Here is a 25,547-nt window from a genome sequence, read left to right as displayed (position 1 = left end):
CCCAATTATACTCCTATCAACTGCAGCATCGCCATACACTGCGCACAAACGTTTATGATTGTTCACCACCGTTTCTTTTTCTGCACACAAGAATTCAATAACAGCACGCTGCTTGTAACGTGGGTCCTATGTAGATGCCATTTTGACGCTGTACTAGGGCTCTGCCATCTGCCAGAACGGTTCGAAACTTCACCGATGCACAAAATAAACATCAAATTTGGAGCATCAACAAGAACGTTTGTCTGACTTATCGTAGCAACGTCACAGCAATCACATCTAACCAGGCCTTCCTCATGTATTACAATATGTTCACAGGGACAGATTTATGAAAAACTAACATTTAATATGAGACGCAAGAGTAGAAGAGACTGGTGAGTTATTTGGGTTCAATATATGCACCCAGTGTTTTCTTGATTTATTTTCGACGGAATATATTTTCTGTACGATTCCAACAAAACATCAACCACTCGTTCTGTATGAGTTCGAGCATTTTCGTCCAGATTAAGAAGTCTGGGCCCACAGCACGACGGAACAACCGTACATTAGGTCAGAAGATCTCGTCACGATACCTGACAGCAGTTCAACTTTGCAGAGTACAATTTCATGAAGGGATGTTCGAGTGGTCAACAGAATCCCTGCCCACGGCATTAGGGATCTTCGTCGATGTCAGTGTCTTTCCACAATGGGTTGTTCAAAAATGGTTCAAATGGCTCTGACCAATATGGGACTTAACATCTGAAGTCATCAGTCCCCTAGAAGTTAGAACAACTTAAACCTAACTAACCTAAGGACATCACACACATCCATGCCCGAGGCAGGATTCGAACCTGCAACAGTATCAGTCGCACGGTTCCGGACTGAAGCGCCTTGAACCGCTCGGCCACCGCGGCCGGCACTCACAATTGGTGGGTTCCGAAGTCGTGTTCCTCCTGCCCTCCAGATGTGAATCCGTCGAGAATCACAGTCCCGACCAAATCAGGACCAATCTGTGGAAAGGACACTGGCCCGCTGTTCGACCGTCCAGGTGGCATGTTGACGGCTCCACTCTAAACGTTCCCTTTTGTGAAGATGCGTCAGAGGTACACACACAGCAGATCCCCGACAGTAAAGGCACTCTGCCGGTGCCTTTTGCGCGCCGTTCGCCTCGATACAACACGTCCAGTGGATGCTGCGAGGTCAGATGCCAGTTGCAGTGCGCTTACAGTCAAATAACGGTTCTCTCTTTCTGATGTTACACGCGGTGGGCCCCGCCCGGGTCTTCGTGAAACAGTTTCGATCTCTAGAAACTGTCGGCTTATCCGTAAAACAACAGAGCGATTCATAATAAGCCGTCGGGCCACATCAGTTTGCTTCTATTGTTCACATGGCCCTCCACCGCAGAGAGCCTGGTAGGAGCCTTCTCCGTGCCCTGCTGCATCGTTTGACTGTGTACACAGCGACTGTGGATATGGGACTACCCGGCAAACGCTATCCCGTTTGATAGGTGCCCTGTCGTCAGCGTTGGCGTACTTGTCTGTTGACCAGAATGCCCTCTTCCTGTACAATTTAATAACGGTTTGTGCCCTGCACCAGCAAGATCATAACGACATCTGTTGATAGTTTGTATGATTATATCGTTAATTAGACACAGGACAGGGAAATAATGGTTTATCGCTTTAAATTTGGACACCAGTGTAGTTTTCGGGCCACTGCAGGCTCATCGTCAGGTGTACGTATTATAGGAACATTATGTGACTGAAACGTGGAACTTAGGGAAGGCAGGAAAATGTGTGGACTGGGCCTAATCAGTTACAGTTGGTTGGACATTAAAAACATACGCTTCGTTTAAGGAAATAATTTTTTAAAACAATCATTTTAAAAAAATTGAGTGTAACCCAAGTTACACTGATGGCTGAAGGCCTCATTAAAAAACAATCAAATTATTTGTCGGCTGAAGGCCAAGAGTAATACTTCAGAACAATTAAGGGCTGAAAGCCTGAATTACAAACGAGGAAGACGATTACACTATGAAAATACCAAAATCATTTTTTAAAGCAATCATTTAAAAAAAAATTGACTGTAACACAAGCTACACTGACGGCTGAAGGCCTTATTAAGAAGAATTGAAATTATTTGTCGGCTGAAGGCCACAAGCAATAGGAATAATTAAAAAAATTTAACTTTTAACAATTGACACAATCAGACAAAACAAAGAAGGGCGTGATCCACAGACAGTGCTCCAAAGATCGACCTGAGAAAAGTCCCTAAGGTGCGTAAGCGGTGAGACAGGGAGCCAAGAAGGATGCTCATTTAACGGGATGGCAACTGAAAATAAGGACAGCTTAAACGCCGACCAACATACTGGCATAATCCACCTAAGATGCGATAACCAATACCACGATAGACTAACAGTTAACATAGTCAATTGACAAGCATTTAATTACATAATTTGGCTCCACCAAATCCTAGTACGCAGACAGGGTTAAGACCGAACTGCCTATTCAAAATCTGACTAGATGCACATGGAACCGCTAGAGACAATTCCACAAACAACTCAAACAATGCTAAAACAATCACTATACAGCAACATGACGAATTGCACGTAGACATGAACGCTAAGAAGACAGAAACGGTCGAAAGACCAGGTACACGTCGTCCACTGAGACGACCGACCGAACGACCAACCATCGGTCGTTGCCAATCAAGTCAGGTAAGGGGGACGTCGGAGTGTAAAACCGCCAACTGACAGTTTGATGGCATGAGGTCACTTCGACGGACGGACACACACACACAAGTGAAAGTTGGGCTAGTCGAATATAACGATCCATTCAACTGAAACTCACTGAATCCGGACCTCGACGTGGTCATGCAGTCTCGCGACCACATCCTTCCATCCGGTAGTGCATATATCGCCAGCTCCCTCGGTGAGTACACACGCTGTCGGACCTCACTGCTGCTCCATGCCCACTGGACTCCGACACACCACGACCCGGAAATACTTGAGGTCCCTCCAAAGATTGTACCACAGTACTCTCTATCGATAAACGACGCTGCTGCAACACTCAGACAAAGAGAGCAAACGTAGTGGCGCCAGTGAACGCACAAAGAAAACGAGAGGTCAGAACCCGAACACACGATTCCAACCTGTCAACGGCACAAACGCGAGCCCCAGCACGGCTCAATGAGCATGTGCAGCTAGTGGCTGTGGTTGTGTTGCTGGTGGAAATAACGGAAATTTAGTTGCCGATAGCGAAAAGTTTATGGAGCGAAGGAGTTGTTATGTTTTAGGTAATTACATTGCACTGCCTCGTGGTGCGCCCCGAAAATCCGTTCTCATAATCTTCACTTCGCAGATTATCCACAAACACACACAGTGTTTAGCTGCACTTGATTTCACACAGGGAGGTCAGAAAGGGAGACGGTGTTATCTGTGTCGTGCACAGCCATTGACGGAAGCAAGGGGGACAGCAGTACACCATCTTTTTAAGCCAAAACAAAGGTTCCTCCGTTAAAACCCTGTGTGAAACTTTCCTTCTCTACCGAAAGGCACTGAATTGACAATCAGATATGTTCAAGATCCTTCCGATTGTTTTACTATCAGAACGTACGATTTTCAAATTTTAAGCACTGAAATGACGCTTTTTAGTCGGAGGAACACGATATCACTACATGAAAATTGCTGAGCTTAAGGCAATTAACCTTTACCGTCAAACGCAAAAGCTTACGCGTAATATCAAAGCCTATTTTTGTCTCTCTCTCACATTTTGACCCTCCCAAAGAATGTTTGGATCATTCTACATACTATCGGCACCGTTTGACAGTTTTGCACAATCCGGAATGTATATTTCAGTCACGATTTTAGCTTATCATTGCAATCAATAGTACACATATATTCACCTTACTTTAAATGCGAACGTTTTTGGTTGGACTTTACCGTGACTGTTATTGACATTAAATGAAACAACAAGTTTATTATTACCAGTCACTGTTTATTTATCTCCACGACGCGTTTCAAAAGTTTAAACCTCCATCATGAGGTGGATTTGCATTTGTTAATATGACATGTGCCTGTGTGTTGTGTTACTATTTTATGGAGGAACTTGTGGCACTGTCTAGTGGGAGAAACAAAACACTATTTCAGAACATGGTTTTGGGTATCTTTTGACAAAAAACTAAACGTATATCTAACGGTAAAAATAAAATACGTACAATAGAGTTCCTTTCATTGCCGTAACACATCACCTGTATGCTGTCAAATTTTGTAAACAAATATGGCGTCAGGAAACTATTAGGTGCAAGGATCACATAGCAGGAGAGAAACATTACCACAAAGTCCAAAGAGTACACATTGTAACAGGATTATTACAGAATAAATTTTAAAGGATTTTATAGAGTAAATTGTTTTAAGACTTTTGGAGATCTTTGTTTTGAGGTGCTGAATACATGTTTTGTAGGAAATATTTCAAATGGTATATAAACCAGATTTCGTCAAGTTATACAGCTGAAACTTTATACTTGTTTATACAATAAGGTGACACTTGCAACCTTTAAGTACAATAATTATGTTGGCTACAGTGATGAAATTATACTCAAATAACAGTTTGGTTGGGACACACAGATAGAAATGGAAGACTGAATGGAGAGCAAGAGGAAGAGAAAGTGAGAGGGAGAGAGAGGGTGAGAGGTTGAGAGATTGAGAGCAAACTTTCAAAGCAGGGGTTCTTAGGATTATATTTGTTACATGTAATAACTGCCTAAAGTTTGGGGAAATACAAATGGTTAAACTTTAAATAAACAGATGGATGTACAGTTTGTGCCATCATTTGATGTATGTAAAAAAATTTGAATAACAAATTGGATACACACTTAAATGATCGTTTTATATGTAACATATCCATACTCTAGTGCTTTTTGAAATTACGGTTGATGGATATTTCGCACATTTTTTTGCTTAATGATCATGCGTATCTTAAATTTTTCCTTCCGCGCAGACTGGAAGAGGTGGACCAGTACCAGAATCGCCATATCTGACTGCCCCGTATCATTTTATTTGAAGACCCGTCGCAGACACTGTATTAACGGCGTCCTACAACGGAAGATTATATGAATGCTCTAATTAGCGAAGTACGCCGTTCTCTTCCATATGCAGAGATATTTAGGGGTACTCAGAACGGGAAAAGGTAGACATGGAAGCACTTATGGAGGAAACCGTTTTAAACGCTTACTACTGTTAGCCGAAACATCGAAATATGTTATTTTCAAATTATTTTTACTGCTACTTAAATAGAAAATGAAGTTTATTCAGATCTGAAAATAAATGGAAAAACGTTTTCTCTATTGTAATACGAGTATTACGAAGTGCACCTTATACCTTTTTATGTCTTTTTCTTTTTGTCTGAGCCTTACTTCAATTGGCACCTCCAGAAACAATGTTTTGATGCTATTGTCGAATAGAAGCAAAATACAAAACATTTTTTTAATAAAAAATTCGCATCAGATTTGGTTAAAAGGACATCGGCAACTGAACTTCACGGTAGAATCAGATGATTAACGGTTTCAGTTCTAAGTAGTTTTATTGGTTCAAAATCGCCACCGGTTTCGGGCTATTTTAAGCCCATCATCAGGCGTACAAGAATCGTGAGGTGTGTGTCCGCCGCACACGGGACACGGGGCTGCGGACGGATGATAGCTGCACGCCTAGCTGCTCTTGTATACCTGAAGATGGGTTTATAGTCGCCTTAAACCAGTCGTGATTTTGAACCAATAAAACTACTTTCAACTGAAGCGCTTAGTTATCTTATTCTACCAAAAAAACAATTCGCTTTTGAGAGTAGTTCAACGGAGCTAATTTTTTACAATGTTTAATTTTGAACTGTCGATTTTGCACTCGTGTTCTCCATATTCCAGCAGCTTCATACCAATGTAAAATTCCACTTACTGATTTGCCTAAAATGCCTTTTCCCGAGATGGTCAGGCTCACCACTGTCTAGTAAAAAGTCTGGTTTGGTTGGACTGAAGCAACCCGCGTATTGACATCATCCATCAGAAATGGTAAGAAAATGATTATGAAATGTTTGAATTTCTCGCTCTGTTGTCAATCTACATGATTCTTCTTCGTGCGAGGAAACTAAATGCTCAAATGGGACGTGATTTATTATATTTAATTTTTATGTATTCGATCAGTCATTCTTTCACGCAATGGCTAGTGAATATCGCCCTCCAAGCCATTGGAAGAAGAGGTAAACCTTTATATCGTATGCATATAGGTATAATGATTATAAAGAATCCGCCTCGATTTGCAAATAGAAACCTGATGTTGACCTAGGTTTCGGCGCGGATAACCACGCCTTCTTCGGAACAACTAAAACTACAAACTGCCAACATTAATACAGAACGCACAAAAGGGCAAAAGACTCGCATAAAATGTAAAATAAACGGCACGTGTGTACCATGTCAATAGCTGTGCTTAGCTCAAACGTCAGAAGCGTGCTTCCTCACCCCAGCTAACGTTCGGTGGACAGCCGGGTCCCAGGTAAACTGAGGTGGCGCCGGCAGCTAGGCAGTGAGGATGTCGGAAAGGAAGACCGGGTCAAAGGCGCAGGAAGTTAATGCGTGTGTATGTATAATGTCCTAGCTCGAGAACGATTTTATAAAACTATAGAACGTGGATAGGCTGAAACCATATATACGGGATAGCAAATTCCACGGATGGTCAAAATGCATGCACGCAGGACAGACAAAATACCATCAGCTAGGCTAAAAATATGAGGGATGAATAATCCATTTTTTAATTACTTGGGGTCGGTGATAGTATTTGATGACTACGCTTGGATAAGCGTGTAAAGTTACTATATTAAATTCTAAGTGCTATTGACCTGAAAAGGGTCAAATTAGTATGACAGGCTTAATGTAATTGAGTGAAAGTACGTACAACATCGCTTTCATCGCCCTTATTATCTATTGACCGACAAAGGTCAAAGTGATTAGTGCTATCAGGTGTTACCAGAATGATATGCAAAGTTATGTGTATGTGCGTGAAGAGACGTACGCCTTCACTTTTTTAAAAAAGGTTGGGGATTTATTTCCTAATTTTAGGCCAGAGCTCGGACTTGGAAGGAATATGACTAAAAACATCCTTGCATCACCATATTCAACTTGGATAGTTATAACTAAGTGGGAATGGCTATTTGGACCATATTGGAAATATTGGAGCTTGTAAGATGTGAGAATACTGTGAACATGTACAAGAATCAGGCGTTAAATGAAAGAAAAAAGCATGAGTATTGTATTAGTGTGCCCACGTTTGTAAGGGCAGCCGTCATAACCAAAATTAAGGGAACCTAGAGCGTGACTGAACGAATTGCCCATCCGTGACACTAAGCATGAATGCATCGGCTATCTTCTATGTCGTATGGTAGAATGTGAAGCACTGAGCAAAGGGATAAACCTTGCGAAAAAGTTTTTGTTTTTTAACTGGAGTTGGTCATTAAGGATGCAGTCTTTGTCATAACATAGATGTTTAAAAATCTCAATTTCTTCTAATATGTCTAATTTCACGCCCTTAACTTCATAATGAAGCAGCTCGGTACTGGCCGGGGGACTAGGCGCGTACCGTCACCACTTATGGTGGGAATATGTTCCTTATATCTAGTAGCTAGCGCTCGACCTGTTTGACCGATATAATATTTCGGACAGTCACCGCAGGTACTTTTGTAAACACCAAACTGAGGAAGTTTATCACCAGTGGATTAGGTTCTTTTTCAAATTATTGTTAGCGGAGAAATCCATAGGTTTTAAGTAAACGTCCTAATTTGTAACTTATTTTACCTAGGTCAACATCAGGTTTCTATTTGCATTCGAGGCGGATTCTTTATAATAATTAAATTATTAAGGATTGCGGACGCGCTGCAATGTTACAAGGTCGCATATAGGTACGTTTTTTGCAGCGTTCGCATCTCGTGGTCTCGCGGTAGCGTTCTCGCTTCCCGCTGGCGGGCTCCCGGGTTCGATTCCCGGCGGGGTCAGGGATTTTTCCTGCCTCGTGATGACTGGGTGTTGTTGCGTCGTCTTCATCATCATCATTCATCCCCACGGTCGGAGGAAGGCAATGGCAAACCACCTCCAATAGGACCTTGCCTAGTACAGCGGTACGGAGTATGGGACCTCATCATCATCAAGCTGCGTACAGTTTTGTATCTAGGTGCCAGTCTCGTTGGTGAGCTTTCGAATTCGAATCCTGCCTCGGGCATGGTTGTGTGTGATGTCCTTAGGTTAGGTTAGTTTTAAGTAGTTCTAAGTTCTATGGGACTGATGACCTCAGATGTTAAGTCCCGTAGTGCTCAGAGCCATTTGAACCATTTTTTTTAGTGTTGAAGGAAATTCTTCCGTTTGCGGTGGTGAAATATAAAATTTCAATGTGAAAGTGTGAAGGTGTGAAAGTTCGGACATTAATGGTGGTACATAGCAGACTGTTGCGTGTGATGAGTTTAGCGTAATTTAACTTGGAACAGTAAAAAAACTACCCTTTTTATTTTAATCATCTTCCATCACTATCAAAAAGGGCCTTTTATGAACGGTATTCATATTCAGCCGTACCGATGAATATATGTAAATCTGAGCGATGAAAAGACAATAACAGCTGGTAAGTGTAGATAACAGTCAGTGGTTCAAAATGGTTCAAATGGCTCTGAGCACTATGGGACTTAACATCTGAGGTCATCAGTCCCCTAGAACTTAGAACTACTTAAACCTAACTAACCTAAGTACATCACACACACCCATGCCCGAGGCAGGATTCGAACCTGCGACCGTAGAGGTCCCGCGGTTCCAGACTGAAGCGCCTAGAACCTTTCGGCCACAACGGCCGGCAACGGTCCGTGGTACAAAGAACGATAACCAAAGTCAGTCATCAACTCGACTATTAATTGAAGGCAGTCTTACAAAGGGACGTTTGAAAAAGACCAGACAGTATTGTACTACGGCATAGGGGAGAGGAGGCGCATCATTATAGCCGCAAGTTCGGTGAACTGGTGTACCTTTTCCTTTTACCTCCGCGCCTGCCCAAGACGAAAAGAGGCATTTGAAAGTCAAAGGGCCGTATGCTTGGAAAGCGTCCAGTGCTTACGGAACCGGGGGCCCATGGCAGCCAGGGGATCTATCGGTATTCGCCATACCGGGCTGAGATACCCGTCTAATCGCTGTCCCGCGGTCCGTGATGAGGCATCGCCTTATACGGGACAGCTCCGCTCCCATTCTCTCTCTCTCTCTCTCTCTCTCTCTCTCTCTCTCTTTCTCTCTCATACACACGCGCGCACACACACACACACACACACACACACACACACACACACACACACATCGTCTCATCGTCTACACACAATTTCGTTCAGTAAAGATCGCCGTATGAAATTACTTTCAGCTATCACATCACATTTACACATACACATAGGCCAATAATTTCCAATATAATCATGACGTGACGCATGTATTGTACTCGTTTCGAAATGTGCTTGATTAGTTGCATGAAGGTAGGTGTGAATTGAAACAGTTCCATGAGTCCTGGTGGCCGTTTTTGACTGCCCTTTGTTGAATGTGCTAATGCATGATTAATTTTGACGTAAGGATGAAAGCATATAAAAAGAGGTTAATCAGGGAGCCTTACGGGAATCTTCAAGATTTTTAATTATTGGTTTGCGGAGAAATACATACTAATGCGCTAAGGACGACAAGATGATTCAGCTACACTTACGTTGATTAAAAAGCGTTCCCATCACGAATATGCCTTTCTCACTTTGTAGCATCCTTTCATACTATCCTTCAGTTGCTTCTTGGTAGAACAACAAAATATTTACGGACGTTAAGGATGTAGAGTAAACAAATTACCTTTTCGTTCGTAAATATTTGTTTGCAACTAATCGGCTTTCGGCATGTTGGCCCATCAGCAGATTTCTTCCTCCTTTTTTCCCAGTCGGCAAGCTGCCCAATAAATCCTCAAAGGATGCACATCTGCCTTTTCTGCAGTATTTGTGTGGCTGTAACGCCGTTACACGATTTTCTAAAAACTTACCGACCCAGTTGGCACTATGATTAGCACGCTGACCTTCTGACCTTGTTTGCAGCAGGATGTTGATTCACATCACCATCCGGGAATACAGATTTAGGTTTTCCGTGATTTCCCTAAATTTCTTAAGGCGAATGCCGGGTGTTTCCTTTGAAAGAGCACGACCCGTTTCATTTCCTATTCTTCCCCAGACTAAGCTCGTGTTCCATCTCTAATCACCTCGTCGGATTGGTAAGCTCCAATTCCCCTTCCTTGCTTCTTGCGAAATAAGTTGAAACAGAATCACGCACAGCCGAGTACCTATTTTTCGAAGAAAACCTTCACATGCAAGTAAAAAGCGTTCTGTCCTCACATTGCCGAGACAAAATTGTCCGAGATGATCAGTTTAATCGCGACCGGGTTTGCAGGAAAGATAAGGCGAAGTTAAGTGTCCGGCCAAGACGGTTGTACATTCGCAAGGCTTCAATATTGTCACTTAGATGAAGGTATAATTAAATGAATCACAAACAAGGTTTATTCAGCACTTGCACATACAAGAGGGCGGAGCGAACTGCCTATGACCAGAACACGTACAGTATACAGGGTGGTCCATTGATCGTGACCGGGCCAAATATCTCACGAAATAAGCGTCAAACGAAAAAACTGCAAAGAACGAAGATTGTCTAGCTTGAAGGGGGAAACCAGATGGCGCTATGGTTGGCCCGCTACTAGATGGCGCTGCCATAGGTCAAACGGATATCAAGTGCGTTTTTTAAAATAGGAACCCCCATTTTTATTACATATTCATGTAGTACGAAAGAAATATAAATGTTTTAGTTGATCCTCTTTTTTTGGGTTGTGATAGATGGCGCTGTAATAGTCACAAACATATGGCTCACAATTTTAGACGAACAGTTGGTAACAGGTAGATTTTTTAAACTAAAATACAGAACGTAGATAAGTTTGAACATTTTATTTCGGTTGTTCCAATGTGATACATGTACCTCTGTAAACTTATCAATTCTGAGAACGCATGCTGTTACAGCGTGATTACCTGTAAATGCCATATTAACGCTATAAATGCTCAAAATGATGTCCGTCAACCTCAATGCATTTGGCAATACGTGTAACGACATTCCTCTCAACAGCGAGTAGTTCGCCTTCCGTAATGTTCGCACATGCATTGACAATGCACTGACGCATATTGTCAGGCGTTGTCGATGGATCACGATAGCAAATATCCTTCAACTTTCCCCACAGAAAGATATCCGGGGACGTCAGGTCTGGTGAACGTGCGGGCCATGGTATGGTGCCTCGACGACCAATCCACCTGTCATGAAAAATGCTATTCAATACCGCTTCAACCGCACGCGAGCTATGTGCCGGACATCCATCATGTTCGAAGTACATCGCCATTCTGTCATGCAGTGAAACATCTTGTACTAACGTCGGTAGAACATTAGATAGGAAATCAGCATACATTGCACCCTTTAGATTGCCATCGATAAAATGGGGGCCAATTATCCTTCCTCCCATAATGCCGCACCATACATTAACCCACCAAGGTCGCTGATGTTCCACTTGTCGCAGCCATCGTGGATTTTCCGTTGCCCAGTAGTCCATATTATGCCGGTTTACGTTACCGCTGTTGGTGAATAACGCTTCGTCACTAAGTAGAACGCTTCATAGTCAAGTAATTTCTCTTGTGCCCAGTGGTAGAACTGTACACGACGTTCAGAGTCGTCGCCATGCAATTCCTGGTGCATAGAAATATGGTACGGGTGCAATCCATGTTGATGTAGCATTCTCAACACCGACGTTTTTGAGATTCCCGATTCTCGCGCAATTTGTCAGCTACTGATGTGCGGATTAGCCGCGACAGCAGCTAAAACACCTGCTTGGGCATCATCATTTGTTACAGGTCGTGGTTGGCGTTTCACATGTGGCTGAAAACTTACTGTTTCCTTAAATAACGTAACTATCCGGCAAACGGTCCGGACACGTGGATGATGTCGTCCAGGATACCGAGCAGCTTACATAGCACACGCCTGTTGGGCGTTTTGATCACAATAGCCATACATCAACACGATATCGACCGTTTCCGCAATTGGTAAACGATCCATTTTAACACGGGTAATGTATCACGAAGCAAATACCGTCCGGACTGGGGGAATTTTACGTGATATCACGTACTTATACGTTTGTGACTATTACAGCGCCATATATCACAAAGCAAAAGAAGTGGTCCAACTAAAACATTCATATTTTTTTACGTACTACGCGAATATGTAATAAAAATGGGGGTTCTTATTTTAAAAAATGCAGTTGATATCCGTTTGATCTATGGCACCGCCATCTAGCGGGCCAACCATAGCGCCATCTGGTTTCCCCCTTCAAGCTAGACAAGTTTCGTTCTTTGTAGTTTTTTCGTTTGATGCCTATTTCGTGAGATATTTGGCCCGGTCACTACCAATGGACCACCCTGTATATACAGCTACAGAACATTCCAGTACAATGATTCTTGACACTTATCGATACTTCTAGAATGTACTCGAATCGAATATAGAAATTAAAAGGGTGCAGCGCAGGTGATTTTTGAACTCACGACCCTTCATGCAACAGTTTTTTTTCCGTTTCGCATACATGCGCGGTATCCACTTTTTTTTATCCCACAAAAACAGTAACAAAAATGGCTACAGTGAAATGACATAAATAAGGTGACAGATAATATCATAACCACTACACCACGGTGCTACTTGGCTTATTCTGCGATATTGCTCCCTCCTTAAGAGAACAGCGCCTCGGTGTTACGTCGTCCTAGTCCTCTCTGTGTTAAGTTTGAGGGGTGGAGGGGGGGGGGGGGGGGAGGGTTAGAGCCGTGGCTGGCTTATGTTATGCATTGGATTAAACCTTGATTGCTATTCTGTGTTGTCTCACGCGGTTATCGCGATTATGCTGTTGTCCTCTCTCTCGTGAGTGGCAGCAGCGGTGTGTATCGATATTCGCACCTTGTACTATCTTTGGCCTGGCGCTTATAGTTTCCGGCTGTGCTGCGTGCGGGCAGTTGGTCGGTTGGCGTGGAGCAGCGAGGGAATTTCTGCAGCGCGTAGTTTGGCCGAGGCCGCTGGCGGCGTCCACGCGCGGTCGGAGTGTGTAGTGCGATTCCCATTGCTACGGGGTCCGTGGCTCACCGATCCTGGACACGAAAGTTGAGTTTTGGCTTAGTCTACCAGCAAGTCAGGACTGTTCACATTGTGTCGTTTGGAGTTCGTTGTCGGCAATTCGGATATTCCCGCGAGCAACAACGTGTGGTTTCAAATTGGAAAATTTTAGCCACCCTCCGGTGCATTTAACTGCACTTAGTTATTCTGAATTGAAGTGCACCAGTGGAATCGTCCGCCTTGCGGCCGTTAATGCTCACGGTACCTGCCCTGGCCGTTGACGTAAATTCAGGCAGTGTATTTTCCTCATCGTGTTGTCGCTGTCCAGCACGGTGTGTAGTTTGACAGCTCAATGCATAATTGGTTGTGGGCGCCAAAACCTTCTACGTTGTTCCATTGAACTCCCTGTTGTGTGCTGATCGGGTGGAGCGGAAGTTATCTTGTCGGTGGGTCCACTGACTGTCTGTCGGTTGGGTTGTCGTCGGATCGAGAGTGGTTGGGCCGACTGCCTGTCTTACCTATGCAAGCATTAATGTTTGAATTCCAGGCCGACCCTCGGAAACTTCTGGTTGGATGTACTGCCTTTTCTTATTTGTTCTTTTTTTTGTATTTGTATGGCTTCTAGTCGATTTTTAAATTAAGGTTGTTTTGCCCTTACGGCGTCAGATTGTTTGGGTCTTCAGCCTAATCTAAAGAACTGTTTTACGGTAAGGCCTTTGGCCTTTTAAAATTTATTTTGGTTTGGGTTTTGAGTGATGGGCCTTCGGCTGATTTTTAAATTAAGGTTGTTTTGCTCTTAAGGAGTTAGTTTGGGCCTTCAGCCTAATTGAAAGTACTGATTTAACATAAGCCATTCTGCATTTTAAATCTCTGATTTTTGTTTGAGTCTTAAGTTATTGGCTTTCAGCTGATTTTAAATTAAGGTGGTCTTGTCCTTAAGTCGTGAGATGGTATGGCGCATTCAGCTGGTAATTAAGTTCCAAAAATTAATGCTGTGTTTTTTTTTAAATTTCCTTGGCTCTTGTAATGTTTGGTCAAATAAATAAAGTTGTATATTCGAGTGTAACTGATAGCCGCTTATTGCGGCCCCTTTCCACAATTTAAAATACCTGTCTGTTCTGCGGGCTTTTCAGGGCGTCTCACATACTTTTCACATTTCTTCCTTGGGTTTCTGACTATTCAAAATATAGCAGCAAAAAGGAAATTACGTTAACAAGGCTAAATGTTCCGTGTTACTAGAACAAAGACGCACTTCAGAACAGGAAAAACGTTTAAAATCGCCTTCCTGACAGTACAGAGTGATTCAAAAAGAATACCACAACTTTAAAAATGTGTATTTAATGAAAGAAACATAATATAACCTTCTGTTATACATCATTACAAAGAGTATTTAAAAAGGTTTTTTTTTCACTCAAAAACAAGTTCAGAGATGTTCAATATGGCCCCCTCCAGACACACGAGCAATATCAACCCGATACTCCAACTCGTTCCACACTCTCTGTAGCATATCAGGCGTAACAGTTTGGATAGCTGCTGTTATTTCTCGTTTCAAATCATCAATGGTGGCTGGGAGAGGTGGCCGAAACACCATATCCTTAACATACCCCCATAAGAAAAAATCGCAGGGGGTAAGATCAGGGCTTCTTGGAGGCCAGTGATGAAGTGCTCTGTCATGGGCTGCCTGGCGGCCGATCCATCGCCTCGGGTAGTTGACGTTCAGGTAGTTACGGACAGATAAGTGCCAATGTGGTGGCGCTCCATCCTGCTGAAATATGAATTGTTGTGCTTCTTGTTCGAGCTGAGGGAACAGCCAATTCTCTAACATCTCCAGATACTGTAGTCCAGTTACAGTAGCACCTTCGAAGAAAAAGGGACCAAAAACTTTATTGGCTGAAATGGCGAACAAATGTACAACTAAATGAAACTTTATAGCTCCCTTAATTCGCCGACAGATAGTGCTTAGCTCTGCCTTTTGTCGTTGCAGAGTTTTAAATTCCTAAAGTTGTGGTATTCTTTTTGAATCACCCTGTATATTATTCATGTAACGACAGCAAGTTTTAGTATTTTAAAGAACTGTTGCGCGCAAACGAGAGAAATAATGAAGGAGAAGCAGTTGTAAAAAGTAGTCTGTAACGGTTTGAGCTATTTAAGATGGAGGCAGGTCCGCCCACGCTGATTTCAAAACAACGTACAGTGTAATTCCGAAGTGCGATCTCCCTTGTTTTCTTACTTCCACGGGGAGATGGCACTGTAAACTTACTCTGTACCTTACTTATTTTGAAGCCAGCGTGGGCGGGCCTGCCTCCATCTTATATAGCCCAAACCGTTGGCAGACTTCCGGTTACAACTGCTTCTCCTTCATTATTTCTGTCGCTTGCACGCAACAGCCTTTTCAAATACAAAAAATTACTGCGCTTACATGAATATCATATTGTTAGGAAGGCAGTTTCGAATGTTTTTCTGTTCTTGAAGACGTGTTTGCTCTAATAACACGACACATTTGGCGTTGTTCATGTAAATTGTATTTTTTTCTTGATATACTTCAAATAACCAAGAAGAAAAGGTTATAATGTGAAAAGGGTGCTTTCATAATACACGTAATTCGGCTTTAACTGTATCTGTCTCAATAGCGAAAGAAGCTGGAACTCCTAAAACAATGCTTGTTTCCTTACTAGTACTGCTTCTTGTTCTTTACATTTCCAGCTTTCAACTCGCAGGCACGCATTTTTAACGTCCATGTTTGCAGAAAACGTACCTACGAGTTCTTTGTTAGCCCATAAACGTGAGCAATGAGCAAAGAAGCAGGGCATGCTATCGTATCTTGCGCATGTCAGAGAAGTGAACGGTTATTAAAACGTACGCCCATGCATGACGCAGTTTAGCATTTTTAATGAAATATCTACGTTTGCACACAATCAATCAAATATTATTTCAGATACGACCATGAAAGTCGATTGTTATTCCCAACGGTCGAAACTGGGCATGAATTCGTCAAGGTGACGTCACGGGGAAGTATCACTTCGGTGAACAAAGGAGGTATAAATGCGGGGAAACTAATGTTTTTGGGCTATATAAGATGGTGGATGTCGGCTTCAAGTTTGTGGCGTAATGACAACCCCCCTCCGTGGTTCTTCGCCTCGCGTCCGTCCACCGATTTCAATTATAAAATGTATTAACACATATGAAAAAGATTAATTCATTCGTTCATTCTGCAATCCATCATTCGACCTTTTCGCAAAATGCTCATGATTATTTGAATTACTTGCTACAGTACGAACATTGTTATCGTTATAAGACAATAACATAGGTGAAGTGGATTCTAGTGTGTCCATGTGCGTAATTTAACTACCAGATCCTGATACATTCAGAGTAATAACAAGAAACGAGTGTTATTGTCCTGAAATATGAAAAAGAAAGATAGTTACCTTATAGTGTGTTGTGTACTATAATTTCACCTGCTGACATTTAGTTTTGACAGTAAAAAAAGAACATTTTCTCTAAATGACTTAGAACCTTCATTTCTGCTACGAAGACTGTGCTAGAAATTAACATTAATTTCATTTACTAGTTAAATCAGGCTTCTTGTAAAATACTTACGCCAGATAGGACTGAAACGTCCCCTTAGAAAAAATATACATGACTGTGCTTAAACTGACACACAATATTTTTAGCACAACGCAATCTGACTTTCAATAATCCCTACAAAAGAATGGCCCTTAACATTAACCTATACTTTTCACAAATCACTTACCTCACAAAATCTTCGTTACTCGAACTACTGCAATACAGCGAGCGCCACTACTGCCAGCTAAATAAAAGATTCAAACTACTGAAGGCAATAACTACTGATAGGCATAGTTAGCAAATGAAAGATTTTGATAGAGAACAAACAATGTATTTACCTTAATAGTGTTCAAAAGTCATAATATATGTAGCAGTTCATGACATCCATTCTTACAAATGTACTGTTTCTGATGGACAACAGGGCCAGATCATCCGCTCTCAAAAACCCGCCATCTCACTTCCCCACATCCACCACTGCTGGCGGCTCACCTCCAACTGCGCAACGCTAAGCCAACTGCCCAACACTACAATAGCGACTATTGCAACAATGCCGACCAGCCTCAGACTGCACACAGCACAGTCAGTGATTTTCATATAGAGCGCTACGTATCGTTACCAATATAAAAACCTAAACAGCCTACTTACAGGACGAACAGGATATAATATCATTTATACTCTTCGGTCAATGTATACACACACTGTATCTGACGCCGACTCGTGGATGCGAAAAAATTGTCATTCATTATATATGTACTAACGTGAATGGAATGTCTTCTTCATGCAAACAACCTAATTTCAACCTGCATGAAGAAGAGAAGCTTTTAAAGGTCCAGTACTCCCCAGCTGAAGAATAAAGGTAATCGTCGGTGGAGCAGTTACATGCAAGTGCAAATTCATACTTTTCTGTAGAACCTTACTTGTGTGATGTTCAGTTAAAATATCTCACAGTTACGTAGCGTAATTTTAGTTTCAGTAGTATTAACGCTTTAATTAGTATTTTAAGCAGTTTGTGACCAAATCCTCGTGCAGTGCAACAACCAAGTAAGATGCTCTAGACTTTTTCGATATCGATTTCCGATGTACAAAGTATTGTTCGGAGACGATAAGTAGTATTTCTCTGCTATAATTAACTGTTTATTTAAGAATAAGTGGTGATTTCACTAATCTTAACAGATTAGGGCAAGGTAAAGATCCGACCTCAGATGTGAAGTGGGACCCTAGTACTGATACAATAACAGAATCAACACCTGAGACGGAAGGCAATGTGACACAAACTAGCCAATCGCCGCTTTATTTAAAAAGCTAGAAATGGTATCCTCAACAACGCCCATGGAACTTACCCGCACTGTGGAACTTACAAAAAAGCAGGACGATATGTCATTAAAGTGAGATGCTAGTGAGTCCGAGATTAACAAGTTTTCAGCCGAGCATGATATGTTAGTGAAAGTACTATCAAGTGAGGACGCAATTTTGAAAATAGCACACGTTTGGATACCAGAAGCAGTACAGACTATCCACCAAAGTAGGGGAAGTCAAACAGGGGAAGACCGAGCGGTCGGAGACAGTTCAGGAGTTGTCAGTTAAAGTGGGTAATTTCGATGCTGAGTAAGAAAAGGTGATAATGATCAGTTTGAATAACAGTGACTGTAGTTAACAGACGATTCTGGTGGACTTCGACCAAAGATGAACAAATTTCACATTCGGCCGACCCTAATATCAGGTAACTAGTAAGTATATACAGAAATCGCCGAAGTACAAAATTCTTCCGACAGCCTAGTGGATAATCAGCTACGAAAAGCAAATGAAAAGCTAAATTAGGACCTTCTGCTATCACAGAATGTCGACAGTGAACACAGTGCAAATAGTGATTGTTGGCATTTAATCCACTTAGTCTTCCACAGGGCCGAACACATGATGCATTCTGTAGTTGTATATTTTAGTCTGCAGTCAGGTAATCCCATATTCTTTAGCCAAAGAAAATGGGAAAGACTGGACACGTTATCAAATCGATAAGACAGTTGCCGATGTATTTATTCTCTCCTGCGCTATTCAGTCACTCTTGGGTTCGCTACTTGATGTATACACTTGTTACATATCTTTTCTGTATAACTGGAGCTCATCTAAATTAAACCTATCACAAACATCTAAACGTAACTTACAATCACGCTGATGTTACCTGGAGTCGTGGTTTGTCGATAAATAATGGCACATCTTGCTTTAAATTCAGGTACATGCGTCTTCTAGCACATAGATGCTGCAATAACGCAAGCAGATCCACCATTACCGCAACTATATTAATGTTAGCCAGTTGTACTTTATATGGTATAGCCACACGATTTTTATATTTCCTAGAAATGGCTTCCAGGGCTGCCTTGCCGATTTTTTCCAGTATTCCTCCTGCTGTCACAATTTTTTCCATGTGTAGGAAAAATGGCAGCTTCACCTTGACGCCGTGTCTTACAGGCAGGAACTTGGAAAACTTAGCTCGTAGGTAATTGTTAAATGCACCACACATTTCTGTCTTTATCATTACAGACTGTCCATTCCATAATTGCTCTTAACAGTACAACTGATCATAGATTTTAAACGCCATAATATTGGGTGGTAGCGTCTTTGTGTAGTAATTAAAACGTCCTCGGTCCCGTGTTCCAACCACACTACAGCTTAAATTTTATAAAAAAGTCACCAAAAATGGCGGCCAAAGGACTTCCGACTTAAGAAGTCACTCTTATTCACCCAACGACCTTGTAAAAAAGAGCGGAGGAGGCGGACAGACGTTAAGGGCACTATCTTGGCCTAGGAGTTGGAAACCGCCCCTAATGAATCAGCAATGATCAACGGCATAAGGATGCAGAAGGCGATGGAAACCAGAGCAGTAAAGACAACCTAATGTGTATCCAAAGGACATGTGATCTGTAAATGAAAAAAATGTCATGATGCTATCTCCATTGGCGAAAGAGTCCATATTAGTCGCCCACTCGGATCTCCGACAGGCAACTGCCAAGGGGGACGTGACCGCGACAAAAGATCTAATAACGATAAGGTTCTAGGAGTCGCAGCATGGAATGGCAGAAGTTTAAACGTGGTAGGGAAGCCAGAAAATCTGAAAATTGATGTGATAAGCGTCAATCTACTTGTAGTGAGGGTCAGTGAACTTAAATGTAAAGAAGACAACGATTTCTGGTCGGATGAGTATAGGGTAATATCAACAGCACGGTATAACGAGAGTAGGATTAGTTATGAATAGGAAGGTAGGGTAGAGATCGGGTTACTGTGGACAGCTCAGCGATAGGTGCTCTTATCAGAATCGACAGCAAACCAACACCGACAACGATAGTTCCGGTATACATACCAAAGTCGCAAGCAGAAGATGAAGTAATAGAGAAAGTACATGAGGATATTGAACAGGTAAGTCAGTACATAAAGGCAGATGAAAATCTGATAGTCATGGGGGTTTGGAATGCAGTTTTAGGGGAAGGATTAGAAGAAATGGTTACAGGAGAATATGGGCTTGATAGCAGGAATGAGAGAGGAGAAAGACTAATTGAGTTCTGCAATAAATTTCAGCTAATAATAGCGAATACCCTGTTCAAGAATCGGAAGAGGACGAGATATCGTGGAGAAGGCTGGAATATACGGGAAGATTTCAGTTAAATTGTGTCATGGTCAGACAGAGATTCCAAAATCAGATTTTGGATTGTAAGGCGTACCCAGGATCAGATATACACTCACATCTCAATTTAGTGATGATGTAGAGTAGGCTGAAGTTCAAGAGACTATTCAGGAAGAATCAACATGCACAAAAAGTGCGATACGGAAGTACTAAGCACGAAACAGATGCACTTGAAATTCTCTGAGGCTATACATACTGCGGAAAGTGAAAGCTCAATAGGCAGCTCAACTGAGCAGGAATGGACATCTCTAGAAAGGACGATCACAGAAGTTGGTAAGCAAAACGTAAGTATAAAGAAGGTAACTGCGAAGAAATACTTCAGTTGATCGTCGATAGAGGTACAAAACTGTTCGGGGAAATTGAGGGATACAGAAATACAAGCTGTTGAGGAATGAAATAAACAGGAAGCGCATAGAAGCTAAGACGAAATGGCTGCATGAAAAATGTGAAGAAATCCAACAAGAAGTGATTATTGGACGCACTGACTCAACATATAGAAAAGCCAAAACAACCTCCGGTGAAATTTAAAGCAAGGGTTGTAAAATTAAAAGTGCAAAGGAAATTCCACTGTTAAATGCAGAGGAGAGAGCGGATAGGTGGAAAGAGCACGTTGAAGGCCTCTATGAGGGGGAAAATTTGTCTGATGTGATAGAAGAAGAGACAGGAGTCAATTTAGAAGAGATAGGGGATCCAATATTAGAATCAGAATTTAAGATAGCTTTGGAGGACTAAAGATCAGATATGGCAGAAGGGATAGATAACATTCGATTAGGATGTCTAGAACCATTGGCAACGACACAATTATTTACTTTTGTTTGTAAACTGTATGTCAGTTGGTATACTAACTGACTTTTGCAAGAACATCAATCAGACAGTTCCGAAGACTGCAAGAGCGGACAAGTGTGAGAATTGTCGCACAGTCAGCTGAACAGCTCATACATCCAAGTTGCTTACAAGAACAATAGACAGAAGAGTGGAAAATAAAATTGAGGATGTGTTAGATGATGATCAGTTCCGCGTTAGGAACGGTAATGGCACCAAGAGGCAGTTCTGATGTCGCGGTTAATAATGAAGCAAGAGTGAAGAAAAATCAAGACGTATTCGTTGAGTTTGTCCACCTATAAAAGGCACTCGACAATTTAAAATGGTGTAAGGTGTACGAAATTCTGAGAAAATTACGGATAAGCTATAGAAGGGTGACAGGTGATATAAAATATGTACAAGAACCAAGAGGGAGCAATAAGACTAGAAGACCAAGAACTAACTGCTTGCACTAAAAAGGGTGTGTGGCAATGGTATAGTCTTCCGCCCCTACCGTCCAATTTACACATCGAAAGAGCAGTGACTGAAATAAATGGATGATTAAAGAGTGTGATTAGAATTCAAGGTGAAAGGATGTCAGTGATAAGATTCATTTGTGACATTCCGTGACAGTGAAGAAGAATTACGGGATGTGTTGAATGGAATGAACAGTCTGATGAGTGCAGAACGTGGATTAGAGTAAATCGAAGAAAGACTAAAGTCGCGAGAAGCAGCGGGAATGAGAACAGCAAGAAACTTAATATCGTAATTGGTGATGAAGAAGTAGATGAAGTTCAGGAATTCTGCTACTTGGGCTGCATAATAACCCATGATGGACGGAGCAAGGACATAAAAAGCAGACTAGAACTGGCATAAAGGGCATTCCTCGCCAAGGAAATCTACTAGCAGCAAACATAGGCCTTGATTTGAGGAAGATATTTCTGAGGTTGTACGTTTGGAACGCAGCATTGAACGGAAGTGAGACAAGGCCTGTGGGAAAACCGGAACAGAAGGGAATCGAAGCATTTGAGATGTGGTGCTACCGTTGAGTACTGAAAATTAGATGAGCTCATAAGGTAAGGAATGAGGAGGTTCTCCGGAAAATCTGACAGAACGAAGGAAAAGAATGACAGGACTTCTGTGGCACTGAAGGGAGCTGTAGAGGGTAAAAACTGTAGAGCAAGACAGTCTAGAAAACATCCTGCAGATTATTGAGGACGTAGGTTGCAAGTGCTACTCTGAGATGAAGAGGTTGGCACAGGATAGGAACGCGTGTCTGGGGGCATCAAACCAGTCAGAGGACTGATGACACAAAAAAATGGCCCAAAACGGTTCTGTTATGTGCATATGCACATTTAAATTCTTCTTGCTAAGGAGCATACATTGTTTGGTGTAGTTTATGTTACCAATGTCAGTAAAAAGACTGTCCTGGTTCTCTAACAATAACAATAAACCAAAGCGTTCATCGGTCGATCTCATCGACCTCCCCAAAAACTATCAGATGTTTGGCACTTTGAAGGAAGTCATGTACAAACTTCTCACGCTTCCTGCTAATATAGAAATGTGGTCAGTTTATCGAGTTTTCTAATACACCCTGAAGATCCAAGTGGGCCTTCTATATTTGCTTGCATTTGGATTCTAATCTGTCTGACAAACAAAATTTCAGTTACGTATGCTGGGTGTCAGTTGCTGTGGGTATCAGCTACTGGAGCTTATCAGCTACGGCGGTATTGGATCTTGAAACTGTGTCGTACAAATTGACACCAATTATAAATTAAAAAAGAAAGAGTTTGCTTCTGTGTTGAAATGTATATGGCTAATAAAATGGCTCTGAGCACTATGGGACTTAACATCTGTGGTCATCAGTCCCCTAGAACTTAGAACTACTTAAACCTAACTAACCTAAGGACAACAGACACATCCATGGCCGGCCGAAGTGGCCGTGCGGTTAAAGGCGCTGCAGTCTGGAACCGCAAGACCGCTGCGGTCGCAGGTTCGAATCCTGCCTCGGGCATGGATGTTTGTGATGTCCTTAGGTTAGTTAGGTTTAACTAGTTCTAAGTTCTAGGGGACTAATGGCCTCAGCAGTTGAGTCCCATAGTGCTCAGAGCCATTTGAACCATTTTTTGAACACATCCATGCCCGAGGCAGGATTCGAACCTGCGACCGTAGCGGTCACGCGGTTCCAGACTGAAGCGCCTAGAACCGCACGGCCACACCGGCCGGCTGAAATGTATATGCAAAAATTAGTAAAGATTTATAGTACAAGGATATTCGTTTTCTTATTAGTTACCCTATCAAAAATCCTAGAGCTGTCCATTGATATCTTATAATGAAAAGGAGACGGATGAAAAATGAAAATTAAACTGTTTATTATTTCAAAATTAATCACCATTACTGTTAATACTCTTATCCCACTGCGAGACAAGACTACCAATACATTCATTGAAAAATGTTTGCGGTTGCCCATGGCTATACCCAGGCGTCCACCTCTTCGTCCGAAACACCATTGAAGGCCACGAATGTATTTCAAATGTGTGCGAGTTCTTAAGGGAGCAAACTGCAGAGGTCATCAGTCCCTAGACTTACACACTACTTAAACTAACTAACCTATGCTAAAAACAACACACACACCCATGCCCGACGAATGTCTTTCTTCAGGGCTCCAGAAATATGGAAAGCGCATGAGGACAGACCGGGCTTTCTGGAGGACATAAAATTGCTTCCCAGCGAAAGTTCCGCAGCATAGTTGAAACATGGGAGCCCGCCCACATGTTGCCAAGTTTGTTTCCTGTACGCTGCGGATGTTTCGCTGAGAAGCCTTTACGCATCCTCCATACAGTTCCCATCAATCCCCATTTGCATCTACATCTACAAGATTAGTGTCAGTCACAGTGTTCATCGAACTGCCTTCAGACTATTTCTCTACCGTTCCACTCTCGAAGAGTGTTCAGAAAAAACGAGCATTTATATCATTCCGACTGAATACAGATTTCTCTTATTTTATTATGATGATCACTCTTTAATATGCACAGAGTGGCAGTTACTGAACCATATGAAATAAAATCGTCATAACTTCTGAACAGCTTGCGTTAGGACGTTCAAACTGCGCGGTTGGCTGCGGGGCATGATGGGAATTAGTATGCGCATGCGCACGCACATTTGGTTTGCTTTAGCGACGAAGCCCGCGTAGATGGGTTCGCCAATAAAAAAATATTGGCACGTTTAGGAGAGTGAGAATTCGTATTTCGCGAACGAGAAGTCTCTTCACCCTCAATGGATGACTTCGTGGTGTGCAGTGTCCAGTCACGGTTCGATATACCTTGATGGGACTGTGACTACCGAACGGTACGTGAAGGTTTTGGAAGATGATTTCATCCCCATTATCCAAAGTGACAACAAAATGTGGTTCATGCAAGACGGAGCTCGCCCCAATCGAAGAAGGAGAGTGATGTCCTGGAGGAGCACTTTGGGGACAGCATTCTGACTCTGGGATACCGAGAGGCCACTGCATTGGCTTCGATTGACCGCCATATTCTCTTTGAAGACAAGGTGTGCAGCAATAATCCCAAAACCATTGTTGAGCTGAAAACGGCTATTCAACACGTCATCGACATCATCGACTTTCGCTATTCGTCTGCGCCACATCATCGTTAATGATGGCAGGCATATCGAATATGTCATAACCTAAATCCGAATATCTTTAGTGACGGTTACATGTTGAACAAAGTGTGTGTTCGCTGTAGTTCGTAACTAATATACGTTTTTTTTCACATAGTTCAATAATTGTCGCCCTGTAGGTGGACGTAAATCTCATGAGAAGACCCTGTCGCATCGAAAAACGCTGAATGAGTGGCACACGAATTCACGTATCACATCCATAGCACTCCCTCCCCTATTTCGGGATACTAAAAAACGATCTTTCCTCCGTCGATACTATCTGATGCGGATCCCACACTGCACACTGATATTCCAGATGAGGTCGGACAAGCGTAATACACACATCAGAAAAAGTTTTGCAACACTTCGGTTCTGAAAGTTCCGGAACCTGTAAAGAAAATTGGAATAGAGATCAACATAATCATCATTTCCGCCGTTTTTATTGCTCACACACTTAATGTTGCACCACCATACATCGCGACCTTCAGAGGTGGTGGTCCAGATTACTGTACACACCGGTACCTCTAATACCCAGTACCATGTCCTATTGCACTGATACATGCCTGTGTTCGTCGGGGCATACCATCCACAAGTTCATCAAGGCACTGATGGTCCAGAGTGTCCCACTCCTTAACGGCGTTTCGGCGTAGATTCCTCAGAGTGGTTTGTG

This window comes from Schistocerca piceifrons, chromosome 2, assembly GCF_021461385.2.
Source record: "Schistocerca piceifrons isolate TAMUIC-IGC-003096 chromosome 2, iqSchPice1.1, whole genome shotgun sequence".
NCBI classification, from domain to species: Eukaryota; Metazoa; Arthropoda; class Insecta; order Orthoptera; family Acrididae; genus Schistocerca; species Schistocerca piceifrons.
This window is presented reverse-complemented; position numbering follows the sequence as displayed.